Genomic DNA, 22,678 nt, shown 5'->3' on the forward strand with positions numbered 1-22,678 from the left:
CGTGCCCTTGCGTGAAACTCCAGCCGACTGGGGCCAATCAGAGGGTGGTGCGAGGGGGCGGGGCCATAGTTTAAACTAATTGTGCGCTCGGAGCGCTGGCGCGAGTCCGCAACGAAGACGATCCCGGGGGACCGTGAGGCGCTGCGGGAGCGCGCGGCCAGGTAACCGGCGCGGGCCCGCGGCTGCTGTTCGGTCTGGGCGCCCGCAGGGATGCGGTGCTGGAGGGGGTGCTGGAGAGGCGGGTGCGAGCCGAGAGCCTCCTTCGTAACCTACTCTGGGGAGATTTATCGGGGGTGAGGTGTGTGAGGAGGGGCGCCTGTTCCGAGGGGAGGTGCCGGCGTGCATAGTGGGAGGGTCTGTTTGGGGGTGTGTCCGTGGAATTTTGCCTGAGGACGACCGGGGTGCGGGGTAGTGCCTGTTCCTGAAAGGCTTGTGAGCGAGAGGTCCCAGGAAAGTCTCCGCCTATTATTGTTAACAATAGCAGTAGTAATATTGGTAGTAAACGTTTTCAGAGCACCAACTACGTTTCAGACACTGTGCCACACCCTTTATATGGATCATCTTTTTAATATTCCTAATTTTCCAGTTATACTTTATTAGAGATAGGGAACCGGCGGTATTTTATAATGTTTTTTTGGCCAGGATTACATAGCTAGTGCGTGGTTGGCTGTACTGGGGTGTTTGAGGGTTGGCTTGAGGGGGGGAGGGGCCGTGTGGGGGCTGTGTGTGAGTTGTTCTTAGGGTCAAATCAGGTAGGTTGTTTCATGGAAACATCTTAGAAAGTACAAATTTATGACTAAGTGTGTGAAGGTTGTGGGTGGGAAAGAACCTAATTGGCTTGATGCTCCCTCCTCTGGGTGCGCCTTCTTCGTTACCTCTGGAAGAGTACTTCTCATCTTGCATTGGAAGAGTGTCTGCATGTTTGTCCTTCTGAGTGGAGACAGTGTCTTTTGTCCCTTTATCCTGATGCCTAGACAGCTATGAGTGAGACATGTCATGGCCATTAATGTATGCTTTGAAATGAATGAGCTTTCATGGACTGAAAGGAAATAGGAGCCTGGCTTTCCCATCTTCATTTAGTGGCTTTTGAACTGCTGTATTCTTTTTGTGGGGAATGGGGCTGCCTTCTAAAAATGTGATACTTGCTTTGATCCGTGTTTTCCTCTCTCTGGTGTCTGTTGCCTGGTCCTGTCTTTCCAAAGTTCTGGACCGTCATGTGTGTTACTTTGTGGTGGGCAGAAACCTTGTTGGGAAGGGAATTGGGGCTACCTTGTGGAGATCTTTACTGCTGTGAATATACGGGAACCTGGAGGGAACATTCAGATCAAGCAAGGTAGCTTTCAGTCAGCAGGGATTAGTGTATGTACTCCTTCCCTCTCTGTTCCTGTATGGTATTTCCTCGTTAGAGGAAGAAGCATGTACTTGTCTGTAAAAGCCCCTAAAGTACTCTTTTCTTGGCCCAAGTTTAAGCAAATGATGACTAATTGTAATTCCTTAATCTTAATCAAAAGCCAAAGCTGTACTTCCCCAAAGCTAGAAGATATTACCTGAAAGCTCATATAGGAAACATTTCTATCTAGAGTGTTCTTCTTTACTTATGGAATATGGGAGCGAGAAGAATGCTTTGAACTAATACTTGAATTCTAGAACTGTTAGGATAGGGGCAAGCCCTGCCACAGGTGGCTACACAGAACTGATCAGGGAATGTTTTGACAGCTGTGTCTAATTGATAACACCCTGTGGTCAGTAGCTATATTGGGGGTCATTTATTTAAGCCTCTTCTCCAGTGTATACCAAACTTCTCAAAAGGTGTTGTCTGAACTCAAAAATGATCACTTCCAAGAATGAGACAACTCCCAAAGGCAGTCTATTTCAATATTGAACAATTCTAAGTGATAATAATTGTTACTGTATTGTAATAGCATTATGTTAAAATTTTTTTTAATGTTTATTTTATTTTTGAGAGAGAGAGAGAGAGAAAAAGAGGGGCGGGGGAGGCACAGAGAGAGGAGACACAGGATCCAAAGCAGGCTTCAGGCTCTGACCTGTTAGCACAGAGCCAGATGTGGGGCTTGAACTCATGAACCGTGTGATCATGACCTGAGCCGAAGTCAGTGCTTAACCGGCTCAGCCACCTAGGCTCCCCAACAGTATTATGTTTTGTGCTGCAGTGAGTTTTTCATCTTACCCTTATATGTTTACTATTTGTTTTGTCACAATTCTTTCTTGCACTTTGTTCCATTTTTGTTAAAGAGATGAATGTATCTTTCAGATGTTTTCTTCAGTGAGGGTCAGTTAGTGGTAAACATTCTTCTGGGAAACATCTTTATTTACTCTTTTTTTTTTTTTTAATGTTTATTTATTTTTGAGACAGAGAGACAGAGCATGAACGGGGGAGGGTCACAGAGAGAGGGAGACACAGAATCTGAAACAGGCTCCAGACTCCTAGCCGTCAGCACAGAGCCCGACGCGTGGCTTGAACCCACGGACCGTGAGATCATGACCTGAGCCGAAGTCGGACGATTAACCGACCAAGCCACCCAGGTGCCCCTATTTACTCTTTAGTCTTGATAGTTTAGCTGGGTACTAGGCTTCCAAATATTTTCTTTCAGCATGTTGAAAATGTTATTTTACTGAAATTCTGGCTTTTTTTGTTACTTTTGAGAATGTGTTCACAATTTAACTATCATTTTTTTAGGTAACCTGCATTTTTCTCTGTTTTAAAGATCTTCCCATGTTGTTTGTGTTCTACAGTTTCATTACATGGTGTGGATTTAATTTTACCCTACTGGGGGTTTATAGTGATTCCTCAGTCTGGGATTTCATATCTTGCATAAGTTTTATAAAAAAATTTGCGGTCATGGGACAGCTGGGTGGCTCAGTTGGTTGAGTGTCCGACTCTGGCTCAGGTCACGATCTCATGGTGAGTTCGATCCAGTGTCGGGCTCTGCTGACAGCTCAGAGCCTGGAGCCAGCTTCAGATTTCTGCTCTGCCCCTCCCCCACTGTGCTCTGTCCCTCAGTCTAAGTCAACTTTGCTTATGGATAATTTATGTACAGTAAACTTTATTTGTAGTGAAAAGTTTTGAAAGATGTATATACACTTATCAAAAGCTGCCACAATCAAATTATAGAGCAGTACCATCACTCCCCAAAATTTCTGTGTGCTTCTTTACAGTCCGTGTTTCCCTTCACCTTGGCTCAGGAACTATTGTAGATTAATTTGTGTTTCCTAGAATTTTATATAAGTTAAATCATACAGTTGTATTTTTGGGCTTAGTTCCTTTCACATAGCATAATGCATGTGAGATTTATCCATTTAGTTGCATATATCAGTTATTTGTTAGTAGTATTCTGTTATATGGTTGTATCAGGTAATTTTGCTTATTCACTGTTCATGGACATTTGAGTTGTTTCCAGGTTTTGGATGTTATAAATGAAATTGCTATGCGCATTCATGTATAAATCTTTGAGTGTTTGTATACTTTCCTTTTCAGAGTGGAATGGCTGGGTTGTATGGTGGTATATGTTTAATTTTTTAAGAAATTACCAGTTTTCTCAAGTGGTAACACCATTTAAGCAGTATGTGAGAGCTCTGTTTGCTTCGTATTCTTGCGAATACTTGGTATTGTTGGCTTTTTTTTTTTTTTTTTAAGTTTATTTTATTTGAGACAGTGCAAGTAGGGGAGAGGTGGAGAGAGAGAATCCCAAGCAGGCTCTATGCCCTTAGCATGGAGCCTGACATGAGGCCCAGTTCCACCTACCATGAGATCATGACCTGAGGGGGAATCAAGAGTTGGATGCTTAACTGACTGAGCCATTCAGGCACCCTGGTATGGTCGGCCTTTTTAATTTTAGCCATTCTCATGGAGGTGTAGTAGTATCTCACTGTGGTTTTAATTTGCATTTTTCTAATGACTGATGATGTTGAACATCTTTTCACATATTTATTGGCCATTCATATATCTTCTGGAGCAACTTTGTGGTTGCTTCTGTTGGGCACTCATGGCTAGTCCCAATCTGGGACCAAAATGTATGTAATTTTTCTCTACTTGTAGATTTTCAGGCCACGAGCTTAGGCCGCAAAACGACTATGGTTTTGAATTCCTAGGAGGGTTTTTTCCTCCCACTTCACTAGGTGAGCAAGACAATCTTCCTTATTTCCCTGTGGACAGACTTTTTTCCCCTGGTCTGTCTTTATTGAATGTCTTAGCCTTTGTATAGGGATCTCAGCTGCTCTTTGTAGGCTCAGAATCTGTCTCCTGGACAAAGAGATGGTTATAAATTCTTTACACTGCTGGGATAGCTATGCTGTCAGGTCGCTTTTCCTGGGACTTCCTTACTTTCTTGTGAGCTCAGTTTATCTATGTATCAGGATCCAGTCAGGAAAATAGAAACCACACATAGCTATTTTAAAAGTGAACTCAGTAAAGGGAATTAGTTTAAAGCCTTGCTGGAGGGCTGGACAAGCAAAAAGGGTATCTTTGATGTAATAACTGCATTAAGCAGCTACTTCATCTAGGGCCAAAAAACAAAGGGAAGAAAGGTTGGAGTTCTCAGATCCTGTAAGTCTGAAGGGATCTGGAGGAACTACGCCCTGATTCTCTGAGGAGAGGGCGTCTCCTGGTGCTGCTGGTTTCTCAGGTGTTTGCAGGAAGGGCCTGGAGGAGCCAGGTTTGGTTGAGTTCTGCCCAGCTGGTGCTGGTGCCTCTGAGGGGGGCGCATTGAGGCTGGTTCTGGGAGTTTAGCAAGAAGTGGGAAGGAACCAACTGCTGTTGTCAAGAAACAGCAGGCCATACGAAGGAGGAAGTTCCTGCCTTCCATTTTCCCTTTAGCACCTCCTACAGAGCCAGCTGGCAAAGGTGTGATAGGGTTGGCGGAGTCCAAGCCCCAGTGTCACAGAGCAGAGTGTAACAGGGTAGGTGTGGAGCTGAGAGATAGTAACTTAATTGGCATACTCTAAAAGGATGTTTATTATATTTTTCTAACCATTTCCAGGTGTATTTAGTGGGAAGATTCTCAGGTTATCTCATTTATTATATCAACAGTCATGGCAATAGTTAACATTGTTTTTTTCTTCAGGATATACTGTGAGCAGGCTCTGTTCTAAGTGCTTTACGTGAACTGCTTCCCAGAGTTCTGTGAGGTAAATACTGTCATTATTACTATTCCCTTTAACAGGCAAGGAAACTGAGACACAAATAAATTAAGTAGTCTATTCAAAGCCATACAGTGTAAGTGGAGTTGGTGTTCTAATCCAAGCATTCTGGGTTCCATAACTCACATTCTTAACTTTCTTACTATGCTGAAAGTTTTTCCCTATGGCAAACCGAACTCTATCTTTCTGTAATTTCTACTCACTAGTTCTGGTTTTGTCTTCCTGCAGAACACATACATTTTTCTCTTCACCTGCATGACAAGTGTGCATATATTTGAACACATTTTCGTGTTCTCCCTCACTAAACATCTGTAGTTCTTCCCTCACATTTGCTACGATATATGACTTTTAGACTTTTCACCACAGTTGTTTCATTCTTTAGCTGCGTGGACTCTGACTTTGCTTTTTAAAAGTGGGGCACAGAGTTGTCTTCTAACACAACCCAAGCCTGCGCTGGTGTTTTGGGCAGCTGTGTTACATTCATGGTTCACTGAGAGTGTGACATCCTCTCTTCTGCCTCCCACCATATGCAGCCTGCTCCCTCCCCTACCCCAAGGGCCCAAAGGCAGCCTATTTAATATAAACTGCTGTACCAAGTCTCTACCTTCTTGTATTAGTTTAGTGAATGCAAACCTTCATGTTTAATCATGTTAAATTGTATCTTGTTACTTTTGGTAGCATAAGAACTGTTGAGAGCTTTTTTGCCAGATCACATCTAAAAGCATTGTATTTTCTCTCCTTCATAGTTTATAATGCCAAAGCTTGACAAGCAGGCTTTATATGTTTTCCTTCTGTCTTTGGTAAAAACGCTAAAAATGGTAGGTTTGAGAAATAAGCTGTGTGTAATACTACTATAGGTCTTACTTCAGTTGATGGAGGTTTGAGGGGGAATAGTTTTGGCTGTTCTTTCTGCTAAATTGGAGGAGGAGCTATCTGGAAAGATATCTTGGCTGTCAGTGAGGGGAGGAGAGGATCAAGGTTAAGGGTTGGCCATTGGGCAATCAGTCATCCTAATAAGGGACCACTTGGCAGAAGTAAAGTGATCTGGTGGCTGTAGAAGGGGAAGAGGGCATATTGCACAGCATGCTCCTGGGTTGAGGCCTCAGTAGACAGCTGTGTCAGCTGCCCTTTCTGTCCTATTTAAGGGCTGATTTCTTTGAAGCCAGTGCAGGAAATGCCAGTGATTGAGCCTGGCAGATTTCTTCTGCCTTACTGCAATTGAGGACAGGTTTTATATGGTGAGGAGTAAAGACTGTATATTTCAGGCTTATTTATTTGACCACTTGAGTGCCTTCCTGTGACTGGTCAGACATACTTCTTTTGCAGGCTATCAAGTTTTTGGTACCCGATGACAAGGTGGATGCAATGTGACCCTGGATCTTGGTCCTTCGTGTGGGTAGCAACTGTTTTGCCCTGTAAGTGGGCATTTGTCAAGTGTCTCACTTCTGGATGGCTTCAGTGAGGGGCGAGATAACAATAGCTTTGATTACCTACTTTTCTATCTTCCATGTGGTGTGATGGTGTGAGTTTGAGGGAAACCTCTTGTTCCTTAGGAGTTTGCTACTGTACCCCTCATGAATTGCTGCAAAGTGGACTCTGTCTGGTTGCTGACCTCCAAAGCCCAGTTTCCGTAGGTAGTGAGCAAATAAACAATGAGTGCCTGTTTTATCTCTCAGAGAGCTGAATATATAAAGAAATGTACAATACAGGATTTCCCTCCTCACCAACTGTTCAAACCTGTAGATTCTTTATAGGAATCATAAATATTTATATACTCTTGTGTGTGTTCAAATCTATCGATACTTTATAAGAAAAATATAACAAACTCTTTGCCTACATTTGCCAGTTGTTAACATTTTGCTGCATTTGCTCTCCATTCTTCATATTCTGAACCTTTGGACTATTAGATGCAAACATCATGTTACTTCATCCTAAATATAATTCAGCAGTGTTTCCTAAAAACAAGAGTATCTGCCTATATAATAACAATACAGCTAGGTCTCAGGAAATTTAGGATTGATTCAGTACATCCAGTGTATAATACTTGTTCAGACATCTCACATTTTCCCAGTAATGTCTTTTATAGATTTTTTTTTTTCAAATCAGCCTTCAGTGAAGGGTCATTCATGCATTTAGTTGTGATAATTTTGTCATGCCCCTTGAGCAATTCCCTAATCTCTCAATCTTGAATGCTTTTTTATCTGTCGCAACATTGACATTCTTTAAGAGGTTAGGTAGATTTTTGCAGAATTTTTTTAAGTGTATTTATTTATTTTGAGGGAGAGTGTGATTTGGGGGAGGGGCAGAGAGTAAGAGGGAGAGAGAGAATCCCAAGCAGGCTCCATGCTGTCAGTGTGGACCCCGACATGGGGCTCTATCTCACGAATTGTGAGATTGTGACCTGAGTCAAAACCAAGATTTGGATGCTTAACCAACTGAGCCACCTGGGCACCCCTAGAATATTTCTTAATTTGGATTTGTATGATTATCTCTTCTTCATTAGATTCAGGTTAAACATTTTTAGTAGAACTAGATAGGTTAATACAGTAGTTTGATTAGTGAAGCTAGAAAACACATGGACTCACTTCAGTTTTGCATGACTGTATATAATTTAGCACTCGACTGTGTTGTCTAGTCTGTAAGCTCTACAGGAATTGAGAGAAGAGGGAACTCAGTAGGGCCTGGAATAACTAGGAGAGACTTTGGCAGGAACATGAATAGAATTTGAGATAGTTGGAGTATATGGTTAGATAAGCTGCTCTTTGGGTTTTACATCCCACTATTTAAAAAAAAATTGTTTTTTACATTTATCTATTTTTTGAGAGACAGAGACACAGAGCACAAGTTGGGGAGGGGCAGAGAGAGAAGGAGACACAGAATCCGAAGCAGGCTCCAGGCTCTGAGCTGTCAGCACAGAGCCCGATGTGGGGCTTGAACTCACAAACCGTGAGATCATGACCTGAGCCGAAGTTGGACGCCCAACTGACTGAGCCACCCAGGCGCCCCTCCATCCTACTACTACTAATAATAAAGTTGCATGTATATCATGAAAAATGAATTTCCTCTTCAGATTTAGAGTGCTGTATCTTCTATGGTGTTTGTACTACTGGGAAGCGTTTACTTTAGAGCTCTTGCTTTGGCTTCAGAGGTGATGCCCAGGATTTTGCCAGCTGCCTAACCTTGGGAAAGTTTCTTCACTTGCAAGTTAGAAAGAGTATTAATAACTATTTAATAAGTTATTGTGATGCTCAAAGTGAAGAACTGCATAAATATTTGAATCAAAATATTTGAATGCCTTGGGGCGCCTGGGTGGCTCGGTAGGTTAAGCATCCAGCTTTGGCTGAGGTCATGATCTCCCAGTTCGTGAGTTCGAGCCCCTCATTGGGCTCTCTACTGTCTGCACAGAGCCCACACATCTTCTGTCTTCCTCTCTCTCTGCCCCTCCCTCTCTTTCTCAGTCTCTCTCAAAAATAAATAAACATTAAAAAAATAAAATAATTAAAAAAATAATAAAATATTTGAATGCCTTTAGGTGGGGACAACACTCCATAGTTCTGCCATATGCTCCACTGGAGAATCCATTTCTTTTACCTGCCTGACTCAGGTATTTGAATTTACCACTGCTGGATAACTCAAGGCATGGGAATGAGAAATAGAGTCTTATGCAGAGAGAAGTGGGAAGACTGGCTTGATTAGTTCAGAGTGTATGCTGTGGAATAGTGGGAAGTAAGGTTGAATAAATGACTTGAGGCCATATAATGGAGGGCTTTGAAAATGAAGCCAAATAATTTAGATATAATGCTTTAGACAGAAGAAAGCCATGGAAGGTTTTTGAGGAGAAACACACTTGGAAATTAGTGATATGGAGCCTCCTGAGGAAGGACTTCTCTTGGTTTGGAGACCAGAATCCTAATAGGGCCTTCCCAGTGCTGACCAAGGCGTGGGGGTGGGGGTAGGGGTGTGGTGTGGTTTGGCAATCTTGCCACAGGAGGCCAGAATTTCTGCCCCAGTGACTCTTCCTGCTCTGCCACTGACTCACCCCATTGACCTAGGCTGCGTGGCTTCCCTTCCGTTTGCTGTCTGATCTACAGAATGCTGGGGCTGCCCAAGATGATATGAAGCTGAGCTGACCAACAGTGGGTGGGATGGGAGAATGAACAAGCATTCCTGCCCCTTTGCCCCTTCCCTGGGTAGAGGCTAATTCTAAGCCAGTCTGCCAGGGATCTTGTCCAGGCCTGGGGAAGCTGTCCACCAGGAGGTAAGTTCAGGATGGTTTCTGTCCTTTCTCTGCTTTTTCATAGATCAGCCTTTTCCTGAACAGAAGCTTTATTATTTTCTTTTTCTCTGATTCATGTTCTTCATAGTGACCTTTCAATTACTTGAAGCACATGGGTTACTGCAGGAGGTAGGAAGAGAGTTTTTTGTTTGTTTGTTCAAATATTTTGGGGAGAGCGCAAGTGGAGGAGGGGCAAAGAGGGGAACAGAGGATCTGAAGCGGGCTCTGCACTGACAGGCTGACACCAGGGAGCCCGATGTGGGGCTCAGACTCGCTAACCTTGAGATCATGACCTGAGCCGAAGTCGGATGCTCAACCTACTGAGCCACCCAGGGAGAGAGGTTTAATAAACATATTCTTGCTTTGGGGGGAAGTGATCATAGGTTTCCCTTTATCCAGAACTCTTGTGAACTACATACTAAACAATGACTTATACCTGTAGGGGCGATTATAGAGAGATAACTGGTGTTAAGTCAATCTTTCTCAGCTACTGAGTTTCAGAACCATTCTGGTGTGCTTTAGTGTCTCAAGTTATTTCCTTTCCCTTTGAAAGACAGCAGTGAGGAACACGGAAATGGGAGGAATTGGATTAGGATATGTTTGTGGATTATGCCAGAAGTCAGGGTGACTAGGTTGCTAGTCCTGACTGTTGCTGACCAGCTGTGTGACCAGGGACAAATTACGTAACCTCTGGACTGAAGTTTTTTCATATATAAACATAAACAGTTTGGATTATATGATATGGAAGATTTCTTCCAGGGCCAAAATTTATGACTACGTAATGTGTGATTGTAAAGTAACATAGGGTCGCCTAGGTGGCATAGTTGGTTAAGCATCTGACTTCAGCTCAGGTCATGATCTCATGGTTCGTGGGTTCAAGCCCCGTGTTGGGCTCTGTGCTGACTGCTCAGAGCCTGGAGTCTGTTTAGGATTCTGTCTCTCGCTCTCTCTGCCCCTCCCCCATTTGTGCACGTGCGCGGGCTCTCTCTCAAAAATAAATAAACAGTTGGGACACCTGGGTGGCTCTGTCGGTTAAGCATCCGACTCTTGGTTTAGGTTCAGGTCATGATCTCACGATTTCATGAGTTTGAGCCACGTATTGGGCTCTGTGCTGACAGTGCAGAGCCTGCTTGGGATTCTCTGTCCCGCATTCTCTGCCCCTCCCCCACTCACGCTGTCTCTGTCTCTCTCAAAATAAATAACTTAAAAAAATAAACAGTAAAGTAACGTAATAGCTTAATACATGACATATATTGCACATATCTTGTCCTCTTTGTTGTAGTTGTAGGACACTTAACAGTATTTGTAAGTTTGTCCTCTTCAAAGTAATTGTGTTCTCAGACTTTATATTTATTCTGGTGATGCTGCCAATGCTCAGAATATTTTTGGCTCCTAAGCCAATCTTTTGAATGTCCTCAGAAGTAGCAAATCTTCACTGAACCTTGCTTGGTGGGTTCACAGCCAAAAGATACTATAAGCCAAAGAGTCAAGCAAGGCAGTACATTTTTTGGTGAAAAATGAGGTGTGACTGCAAAACAGTAAGATTTAATTTTTGTGTGTCTCACAGAGTAGACTTTAAAGGCAGTTTCCAGAAGAGTGTTTCATATATATTTTGAGCAATGATTATATTGTTAGAATAAGTAAATAACTTCCTACAGAGACTATTTTGACTGCAGTTTTCATTTGATTTAATAAGATTGGAAATTTTGTTTAAAAAGGTGTCACTTAATTTTTTTTTTATTTTTGTTAATTTTTATTTATTTATTTATTTTGAGAGTGCGAGCTTGAGCCAGGGAGGGGTAGAGAGAGGGGAAGAGAAAGAATCCCAAGCAAGCTCTGTGTTGTTAGAGCGGAGCCTGATGTGGGGCTTGAACTTACGAGCCCTGAGATCATGACCTGAGCAGAAATTAAGAGTTAGGTGCTTAACCCACTGAGCCACACAGGTGCCCTGTCTTTTTTTTTTTAATGAAAAAAAAATTTTTTTTAAACGTTTACTCTTGAGAGGGCCAGACGGAGAGAGGGAGACACAGAATCTGAAGGAGCCTCCAGACTCTGAGCTGAAGCACAGAGCCCAATGTGGGGCTCAAACTCAAAAACGCAAGATCATGACCTGAGCTAAAGTGAGACACTTAACTGACTGAGCCACCTAGGCACCCTTTCTTTTTTTTTTTTTTTTAAGTTTTAATCACTTATTTTTGAGAGAGAGAGAGAGAGAGAAAGTGAGCTCAAGCACGGGAGGGGCAGAGAGAGAGAGAGAGAGAGAGAGAGAGAGAGAGGGAATCCCAAACAGGCTCCATGCTGTCAGCACAGAGCCTGATGTGGGGCTTGAGCTCACAACTGCAAGATCATGTCCTGAGCCGAAATCAAGAGTCAGACACTTAACCAACTGAGCCACCCAGGTGTCCCTGTCACTTCCTTTATACTCACTGTGCATATATGCTTGCTTCTAGGTCAAGGTGACTAGATAGTGTGAGAAAATTAGCCTTTCTCGTGTAGTCCTCCCAAATCACAAATGTATTGGGGGCCAGAAAGGATTGGAACATGCCGCTGTAGGACACTAGCTGAGGAGCCATTGCAGTCCCATCTCCAGAATCAGTCACAAGTTCTTCAGACTGTAGCACCTCTGCTCACCAGTATGTCAGAATCCATCAGGTGGCATGGTAGAGTGGAAGCAGATAGTCTTTTTCTGGGAAATATGATAGATCAGGCTACTCCATTGATCTTTATTTTTTATTTTTTTGGTCAGCATTTGGGTTTGAGAAGGGGTGAGGATAGGCAGGGGGATGGGAAGAGGGAAAGCAGCCTATCTTGAACTGATTTCAATTAGGCTGATTGATTGAAGGCCTGGAATCTTGGTGGTTTTGTTGATAACTAGTCAGTAAATTAAGGTGTTAGGCAACGGGGTCAACAAAACATTCTGTCGCTGTATGATCATTTGCAATTCTCTTTCTTTTTTAATGTATGTGTATGTTTTTATTTTTTTAATTTTTTATTAAAAAAATTTTTTTTAATGTTTTCATTTTTGAGAGACAGAGACAGGGCGTGAGTGGGAGAGGGGCAGAGAGGGAGACACAGAATTGGAAGCAGGCTCCAGGCTTTGAGCTGTCAGCACGGAGCCTGATGTGGGACTCAAACCCATGAACCGTGAGATCATGACCTGAGCCAAAGGCAGATGTTCAACCGACTGAGTCACCCAGGCACCCCTATATTTTTTTATTTTGAAAGAGAGAGAGACAGAGAGAACAGGTGGGGGAGGGACAGAGAGAGAGGGAACAGAGAATCCAAAGCGGTCTCTGTGCTGATAGCAGAGAGCCCAGTGTAGGGCTCAAACTCATGGAACCGTGAGATTGTGACCTGAGCTGAAGTCGAACACTCAACTGACTGAGCCACCCAGGTGCCCCTGTAATTCTTTTTTACTCTAGGCCTTGTTTTCCTCATTTTGATATTGAAAAATTTACATGCTAAGAGTTCTAGATCTGAAAACAGGTAAGCCTAAGGAAATTTGAGCTGGGAAAGTATCTACTTGTTCTAAGTTGCTTGACTTTTGGATTAGGGGTAGGAGTGGAATTCCTTTTTAGCCCCTAAGTTACAGTGATTTTACTCTCTATGTGCAGTCATAGCTGAGCGATCAAACATCAAGTAGCTGTTTAATGGGAAGCAGGCACTAGGAGCTTTCTCCTGAAAAACAATCACAGGACATGCTGGTCTGGGAGAAGTCATTGCCTGGTAGGACCTATTGTTTGAAAGAGGTGGGGGTGAATTTCATCAAAATGGACAGTGTGGATATAGTGATTTAGGAGATTTAGAGACTTTGTTCCCTGCTGTGGTTAATTTCAAGCCTACCTTTAAAGGGATTCTCTTAATGATTGGTGGAATGGGATTCATTTAGAGAAGAAGCCCCAGGTAACCACAATTAGAGTTGAATGGCCAAGAATAGAGCCATTTGCTGGACAGAAAGTGCCCTAATCAGTTGCTTTTTGACACTTACATCCTATAGAGACCCCAAGGAGAGAATAGGCTGTTTGGTGAGCTCACTAGGCACTAGGCTGGGAGATTTGGGCTCTAAACAGAGGAGGAGGTGACCTGAAGAATCCACACTTCTTAATCTCCCTGTTTCTCTTCTTTCCTTTAGTGCCCTTTAGTTTTAATTAAGATTGTGTAAACACAGTCAGCTTGCCAGTCCCCTTAAAGTGGCAGGTCCATGACATTTTTGGCTGTTCACTCACGCAAGGTATGTGACTTTAAATTGGAGAGATTGTCCTCTTTGACAGTTTGGCTTCACTGGCCTGCTTCACTGAAAGAATCCATTAGATTAGGGCCAGTTGGCTGTCATTCAGTCAGGCAACATTATTTGGCACCTACTGTGTGCAAGCATTGTGCTGAAATGGAGCTGGATGAGATGATTTCTGCTCTCTAGAAACTTAGTCAAGTGAAACATATTTGCAGCTAGTGTAGACCCAAAGAGGAATGGAATAAAATGTGCAGAAGAACAAGAAATATTGGGATATATGGAGGAAAGAACAGTTGTTTTTGAATTGGGGGAACAAGGAGAGCATCTGAAGAGAGAAGGCATTTGAATCAGCTTATAAAAGATGAACTTGGACTTCAGTAGGTTTGGAAGAAAGCATTTTGAAGGAGGTTACACATGGGCAAAGGCACAGAGCTTGGAAAATGCCTGGCATGTTTGGGAAATGTGTTCTTGAGATAGAAGATATTTTAATTAATTAGTTTTAGTAATCTCTATACCCAATGTGGGGCTCAATGTCATGACCCCACGATCAGGAGTCACATGCTGTTCCAACTGAGCCAGGCAGGCACCCCCTGAATGTTTATGATGTGAGGAAGAACACAATCCAATCCATGTTATTTAGGTCTTGGTCTGTTTTCTTTAAGTGTAAGGTCTTAGATCTTAGGGTTGTGAAGGTGATGGTCCTGGGTCTAGAGTATAAATAAGGTTTGTAGGCATCTCAATATTACTTGATTTCCCAGTTACATTTACTAAGGCAGCTCCAGAAGCAAGAAGGCAGGAAATGGTCAGCAATGTACCTTTATTTATTTTTTAAAGTGTATTTATTTATTTTTAGAGAGAGCGTGAACGAGCAGGGGAGGGGCAGAGAGAGAGAGGGAGAGAGGATCCCAAGCATGCTCCATGCTGTCAGTGCAGAGCCTGACATGGGGCTCAGTCCCATGCACCGCGAGATCATGACCTGAGCCAAAATCAATAGACACTTAACCTACTGAACCCCGCAGGCATCCCAGCAGTGTGCCTTTAGACTGAGCTTCTCCACACCCCCAGATGGTTTTCTTAGGCATGTACATTATGCAGTCTTCCTACTAGTGAGTTGCTTACTTCTTTGTTGTTGTTGTTGTTTTGGGGGAAGGGGAGTTCCTTACTTCTGCTAATCCTTTGAGGATAAAATTTCTCACAAAGGGTGAGCTTTTGATTCTACAGCGGAAACCAAAAACATTTATTGAATCTGATTGAAAAGTAGTGTATATTCATTATAGGAAACAGGAAAAATACAGGTAAGTATAAAGAAGAAACTTAATGTATAGTTTTATTTAGTATTTCCTTTCAATGTTTTGTACCTATGCATATTTCTGTTTTGCATAGTCCAGTGTCATACACTACCTATAATTTTGTATTCTGCTTTTTTCCCAGTTACCATTATTTTCATTGTGTAAATTCATATGAATTTAAAATGCGGCTGAAACTATAAATATTCCTAATGACTGTATAGTAGTCTGTCTGTCATACAGGATTTGTATAGTGCTTTCAGTTTTTTCTATTTTAAACAGTATTGTAATACTTTTTTTAAATAAAATTTTTAAGCATTTATCTTGAGAGAGGCAGTGTGAGCTGGGGAGGGGCAGAGAGAGAGAGAGGGAAGGAGGGAGAGAGAGAGAGGGAGAGAGAATCCCAAGCAGGCTCTGCAGGGCCAGTGCTTGAACCCACAAACTGTGAGATCATGATCTGAGCCAAAACCAAGAGTCTGATGCTCAAGCAACTGAGCCACCCAGGTGCCCCTGAATATGAACATCTTTTAGGCTTTTAACATATATTGCCAAATTCCTTTCTAGAGAATCACTTAAAGCCTCACTTGCATGAGGAAAATATAATATTCTTTCTTTGATAATTTTCCACTCAAAGTACTAGATTAAGTTAACTTCCCTGAAGGGTATGATAATTTCTTTGCCATTATTATATAAAACCAAAATTTGGGAGAGGATGGAAGGAGAAAGCATGTGTGTGTGTTGGGGGGTGGTCACTGTTATGAAGCCCTATTTGCTGACGTGACTTCTAGAAATGGAAAAGGAGACAAGTTACTCTTAATTCTCCATTTATAAAATTGGGGTGATAGCACCTTCCCCTTCTGTACTACAGAAATTGGATGACCTAAAATTTCTCATAGAAATGCTTTAATTTCATGCCTCAGATCTTCAGAAGGGTAGACTCTGAAGGAGAGAATTGGTCTTCCTTTCCCACAAAAGTCAGGACCCTAGCTCTTAACGGTTGGCTAGACATTCTAGAAATGCTTAGCTGCTTCATAGTGAATCTTCTGCAAGCAAAAGAGAAGGACAGACACCTGTGTCGTGTTGTGTTGGAGGGGCTTTGTTGGGGATATTCAGCAGAGATGAGGGAGCTTACTTTAATTTCATACTATTATTGTAGTGTGTGAGTGAGAGCTGCATTGCTCATCAGCATCACTGAAGGACATTAGGAACCCGGTCTGTTTCCCATTAGTTGAAATCAAAGAGAAAAAGAAGATGAAGAATAGCACATTGGAAATTCATTAGAGTCGTACTCAACCCAGAAGTAGGGGGATGTCTTTTGACCTCATTTGAGCGTTTTGTTTTATTTTTTAATATATGTATATTTTTAATTTTAGAGGGCACATGGGAACTGGGAAGAGGGGCAGAGGGAGAGAGAACCTCAAGCAGGCTCCAGGTTCAGCACAGAGGCCAGGGCGGGTCTCGATCCCACTACCCTAGGATCATGACCTGAGCTGAAATCAAGACTCGAATACTCAACCGACTGAGCCACCCAGGTGTCCTTTGAGTGTTTTAGATTTGTTTCTTCAATATTACATACCAGACCTATTTTTGCATATAAATTTCATTTAAAATCAGTCTAACGTAGCCATACTCTGGTCAGTTGGATAAGAATTAATCTCCATTAAGAAACTGCTCTTTAGATGTTAAATGTGAATTATTTTGTTTAGGCCCAGGTAGTAAATATTTCAGGCTTTGCAGGCTGTGTAGTTGCAACTACAGTTGACCCTTGAAAAACGTGGGTTTGAATTGCATGGGTCCCCTTATATGTGGATTTTTTCAATAAATACGGTACAGTACTGTAAATGTATTATCTCTCCCTTATGATTTTTCTCAGTAACGTTTTCTTTTTTCTAGCTTTATTGTTCGATTACAGTATTAATACTTATAACTTGAAAGATACGTGTTAAGCATTTGTTTATGTTATTAGTAAGGCTTCCAGTCAACAGTAGGCAATATATTAGTAGTTAAGTTTTTGGGATGTCAGAAGTTATACGTGGATTTTCAACCGCATGGGGTGGTGGGGGTGGGGTGGTGGGGGTGGAGCGGTTTGGTGCCCCAACCTTTACATTGTTCAAGGGTCTGCTCTGCTTACCTCTGCAGATCATAGTTTGTTGACCTTTGGGTAGTGGGAAATATATTAGAAGGCCTAGCCATCCAAAAACTATAGCATTTTTCTCAAGCTTTTAAAGGTGTGAGGAAATAGGGGCGCCTGGGTGGCCCAGTCGAGCATCTGACTTTGCCTCAGGTCACAGTCTTCCAGATTGTGGGTTCGAGCCCCATGTAGGGCTCTGTGCTGACAGCTCACAGCTTGGAGCCTGCTTCGGATTTTGTGTCTCCCTCTCTCTCTGCCCCTCTCACACTTGCGCATGCGCGCTCTCTCTCTCTCTCTCTCTCTCTCAGAAATAAACATGAAAAAGTATGAGGAGTCCATTATATATTAAAATGGAAACATGTCAGATTTTTAAGTGAAAAAGGAAAGTTGCAGAACAAATTATAACAGTATGATTACAGGTATGTAGATCAAACACATTTACACTCTTTGTTTTTTTATTTACATATATGTACATGTACATCTACACATATATCTTTATACATACACACGTGTACAGAAAAGTCTGAAAGGTTACAACAGACTTGTAACAGTGGTCACTCCAAGGAGGGAAGTGCCATTGGTAAATGTGGGTTAAGGTTTGGTGAATGGGGAGTTTTACATTTTACTCCGTATACTTCCGTATTACAATATTTCATAGTTGATAATGTGTTCTTTCTCCTTCCTACTTGTTTGGATAGCTGGTGGGCCTATCTCCACTGGCCAGGGTCAGGAGTGTGACAGAGTAGGACTAATTTCCCAGCTCTGCCACGTCAGTTGAGTGGGAAGCAGCTGCTGAGACTAGAACAAGGAGCACATGTATGGGGGTGGGGGGGCAGAATGTGCAGGTGGCTGGGAGAGGCGGCCAAGACAGGCCAATTCTAATTTACCAACAGTAAGTATCACATGTCATGTCTTGACATTCTCCAAGTTGCTTTGCCTTCCTTTATCACACTGGGCCCTGAGGAAAATTCTATGAGCAAGTAAGGCAGGGATGATGATAGGAAAGGAAGCAATCAAAACATTGGACAACAAGGAAGTGGGGATAGAAAAATTTTTCTTTTTGTAAAAGAATTTAAAGAATTAAAGAATATTTTTAAAGAATTTAGAAAGAAATATGTACAAGGATAGGCATTGTTTAACATGGTAACAGATTGAAAATAGTCATGTCTATCAATTGAAAAATATGTGAACATGTTATGTCATATCCTTTATACGGACTGTTATTATACAGCTTTTTTAAAGTGTGAGTTGAAATTTTATTTATTGACATGGGTGGGGGGATGTTCATGATAAATTATTAAGTGAGAAAAACAAGTTGCAGAGCAATGTTAAAGTATAAACCTAGTTTTTTAAAAGTAGAGAAAAATAAAAAAATCCTCTTTAATATAAAAATATATTTGTGCTTATGTGTTTCAGGGCATGGAAAAATCTGTTAACATTTCTTATCTTGTGGGAGGGCCTGGAGGGGAACAAAAAGGGGCTGAGAGATTATGGATTTGTGGGTTTTGGTTTTTTTTGTTTTGTTTTGCTTTTTGAGAGAGAGCACAAGTGGGGAGAAGGGCAGAGGGAGAGAGAGAGAAAGAATCTTGAGCAGAAATAGGGGCGCCTGGGTGGCTCAGTCAGTTAAGCCTCCGACGTCAGCTCAGGTCAGAGCCTGGAGCCTGCTTCGGATTCTGTGTCTCCCTTTCTCTCTGCCCCTCCCCTGCTTGTGCTCTTTCTTTCTCTGTCTCAAAAATAAATAAGCATTAAAAAAAAAATTTTTTTTAAACAGAAATAAAAGAAGCAGAGAAGAGAGAACATCTCTTAAGAATTCTTAAGAGAATCTGGGCACTTGGGTGGCTCAGTTAGTTGTCTGACTTTGGCTCAGGTCATGATCTCACAGTTTGTGGGTTTGAGCCCCATATAGGTCTCTCTGCTGTCAGTATGGAGCCTGCTTTGGATCCACTGTCCCCTGCCCCGCCCCCCACCTCTCTTTCATGCACCACTTGTTTGTTCTCTCTCTCTCTCTCTCTCAAAATAAATAAACTTTTTTTAAAAAGTGTCTTTGTGGGGCGCCTGGGTGGCGCAGTCGGTTAAGCGTCCGACTTTAGCCAGGTCACGATCTCACGGTCCGTGAGTTCAAGCCCCGCGTCAGGCTCTGGGCTGATGGCTCAGAGCCTGGAGCCTGTTTCCGATTCTGTGTCTCCCTCTCTCTCTGTCCCTCCCCCGTTCATGCTCTGTCTCTCTCTGTCCCAAAAATAAATAAACGTTGAAAAAAAAAAAAAAAAAAAAAAAGTGTCTTTGTGGGGCGCCTGGGTGGCTCAGTCGGTTAGGCGTCCGACTTCAGCTCAGGTCATGATCTCGCGGTCTGTGAGTTCGAGCCTCACCTCAGGCTCTGTGTTGATTGCTCAGAGCCTGGAGCCTGTTTCAGATTCTGTGTCTCCCTCTCTCTCTGACCCTCCCCTGTTCATGCTCTGTCTCTCTCTGTCTCTAAAATAAATAAACGTTAAAAAAAAAAAAAAAGTGTCTTTGCAGAGCAGAAGTTTAAATAAAACAACAACAAAGAATTAAGGGAATCCACACTGGGCATGGAGTCCAGTGCAGGGCATGGTCTCACAATGATGCGATCATGACCTGAGCCAAAATCAAGAGTTGGCAACTCAACTGACTAAGCCACCAGGCACCCCTGTATTTTATTTATTTTTAAATGCTTTGCTGCTGTTTTTACATTTTAACACCCTGAAATTAGAATGCATTTATAATTGGTGACATCTTTCAATTGTTGGCTATTTTTTTTCACATTTTCATTTTCTCTGAAATTGAGATATCTTACTATTGATAGTATAGTTCCACTTTCCTTTTTAAAAAAATTTTTTTAATGTTTATTTTTGAGAGAGAGAGGGAGGGAGAGAAAACAGTGGGGGAGGGGCAGAGAGAAAGAGAGGGAGGCACAGAGTCTGAAGCAGGCTCCAAGTTCTGAGCTATCAGCACAGAGCCTGACTTGGGGCTCGAATTCATGAACCAAGAGATTATGACCTGAGCCGAAGTTGGACGCTTAACCAACTGAGCCAGCCATCCAGGTGCCCCTGATGGTTCCACTTTTCAATGCCAATTTTTTTTTTTTTTTTTTTTTCCCATTAACTGTAATCTTGGCCCCTTTCTGGGCTTCTCTTGCTCCTAACCTCATCAGAATCACATCACCTAGACATTATGGGTAGGGACAAGTGAGTGAACATATTATTTGAGTGTGCAAGGATTTTGTGCATCCTTACTTAACTGATACATGTCTTACACGTACCTGCTGCTTGAGAAGCCAGGTAAATATATATGTAGCCCTGAGGCATCCAACTTAGTGCTCCTGATTTTGATTAGTCTGTCTTAATTTTGCCTAATGGTTTTTAAAAAAAATTTTTTCTAATATTTATTTTTTGAGAGAGTGTGAGTGGGGAAGGGGGGGGGGCTGGGAGTACAGAATCTGAAGCAGGCTCCAGGCTGTCAGCACAGAGCCTGACGCAGGGCTCAAACCCACCAGCTGTGAGATCATGACCTGAGTTGAAGTCAGATGCCCAACCCACTGAGCCACCCAGGTGTCCCCTGTCTGTTGTTTTTTTAATTAAAGTGTAACATACATACAGAAAAATGCATAAAGTAATGTAGCTCATGAGTTTTCACAAAGTGAACACGTAACTAGTGTTGTTTTAAGAAACAACATTACCAGCATCCCATTAGCCCTTTCTAGTTACCATCTGTTTTCTTCTTAAATGCAATGAGAGTATACATAGGGATGGTGACACTCTGTTGGTTCACAGGTGGGTGTGTGGCTCATGGTTATCTTGGGGGTGAATCTGCTGGAAAGAGCTTCAGGTTTGGAGCCAGAAGATCAGAGTTGCATTGTGGTCCTGTTATTTTGTAGTTGTGTGACCTTAGGCAAAGTACTGTTCTGAACTTCATTCCTCTTTGATAAAATGAAAACAGTGTTTACTTTGCAGAGCTGTTGTGAGGATCATGTGAAATACTTTATAGATGGGACACACTGTCAGTGTTAAAAAGCCGTATACAAATGCTAGTCATTTTTTAGTAAGGGAGGTAGAATCCCAAGCAGGAGATGATGTGAACCTAATGTAAGGAGAGAAAATGAAGAAGTTTGATCACAAAATCCATTCTCTTAACCACCTGTATTGCCTTCCTTTTAAATTGATATTGGTGTGGTCCTTGACTTTCTGTTAAAATTTCCTCAAATGAAAATAATATAAAGGGTCTAAAAGGAATCCCCAGAGATTTGGAATTTCACCCAGTCTGTCACTTGCTGTCAATGTGGGTGCCCCCAGAGCTGTGCAAGGCAGAGACTTTGACACAAGATTAATATGTTTCAGTAGCAAATGTATGCATTACCTCTTTACAGGCCTAATAAGCAAGCCCTCTTCTGATTATGTCACACTGTTCTAAAGGTGACCCAAATCTGTATCTCTAGCCCCAAATCATATTTTTCACCACCTACTGTATTTTCCTAATTGTATGTCCAGTAGATACCTCATGTCTAAATCCAAATTTTCAAGCCACCTGCCAGATAGCATGATGGTTTAGATTATGAACTTTGGAGTGAAATAGACCTGGGTTTGAATTTTTTTTTTTAAGTTTATTTATTTTTGAGAGAGAGTGTGTGCAAAAAGGGGAGGGACAGAGAGAGAAGTAGACAGGATCTGAAGGGGGCTCTGCGCTGACAACAGAGATCCCAGTGTGGGGCTCAACCTTACAGCCCCTGAGATCATGACCTGAACCCTGAACCAAACTGACTCAGTTGGCTTAACCAACTGAGCCACCCAGGCGCCTGACGTGGGTTTGAATCTTAATTCTGCTACTCGTTAGCATCATGATCTTGGACAGGTTGTTTAACATCTTGTAACTTCTTGAAAGAGACAAACATCTTGAAAGAGAGTATTATAGCACTTGCCTGATAGGGTTGATACTAGTGCTCAATTAATGAAGTTACTGCTTTTGCATTCTTTTTGTTTTTGGCACACATGCTCATCTCATTCAAGCTAGGAAATCAGAGGTGCTTCTAGAATTTTCCTTTTTCTTTGCTTACAGTTGATTATCGGGGCCTGTCATAAGTGGTTCTCAAACTGTTGCTTTTTTAAAATTTATTTTTATTTATTTTTAATTTTTTAAATTATTTTGAGTGAGAGAGACCACCCACAGGTGGGGGAGGGGCAGAGAGAGAGGGAGAGAGAATCCCAAGCAGGTGCCACACTGTCAGCACAGAGCCCGACTTGGGGCTCATTCCATGAACTGCAAGGTCATGACCCGAGCAGAAATCAAGAGTCGGGCACTTAACCAACTGAGCCACCCGGGTGCCCATGCTTCCTCTTTTTTTTAATCACTGCTTTACTTCAGACATGTATTGGTTTTGCTCTGCATTGTGCAAAGCTTAATAGAATTACAGAACAACGAAAAGAAAAAAAAGAATTACAGAACAGACTCAGGAACCAGGTGGAAGCAAAGGGGACAGGGCTCCAAACATCCTTTACTTCAAACCAACTACTTTTATCTGTATCTTGGGTTTGTTTTTTTTTTTTTTTTTTTAAGTATATTTTCGAGAGAGAGAGCAAGCAGAAGCA

At 42.1% G+C, this 22,678-nt stretch overlaps 1 protein-coding gene across 1 annotated transcript in view; it reads left to right on the forward strand.

Annotated features, from left to right (window-relative positions):
- Positions 1 to 88: 88 nt before the first annotated feature.
- NUMA1 (nuclear mitotic apparatus protein 1) overlaps positions 89 to 22,678 on the forward strand; it is a 72,189-nt gene continuing 49,599 nt past the window's right edge. The window contains exon 1 of the mRNA XM_042904330.1: positions 89 to 161. The gene's annotated coding sequence lies outside the window, so the exon portion shown is untranslated. The remainder of the gene's footprint in view (positions 162 to 22,678) is intronic.

The sequence above is a fragment of the Panthera leo genome, chromosome D1 (assembly GCF_018350215.1).
Source record: "Panthera leo isolate Ple1 chromosome D1, P.leo_Ple1_pat1.1, whole genome shotgun sequence".
In the NCBI taxonomy this organism is placed as follows: Eukaryota; Metazoa; Chordata; class Mammalia; order Carnivora; family Felidae; genus Panthera; species Panthera leo.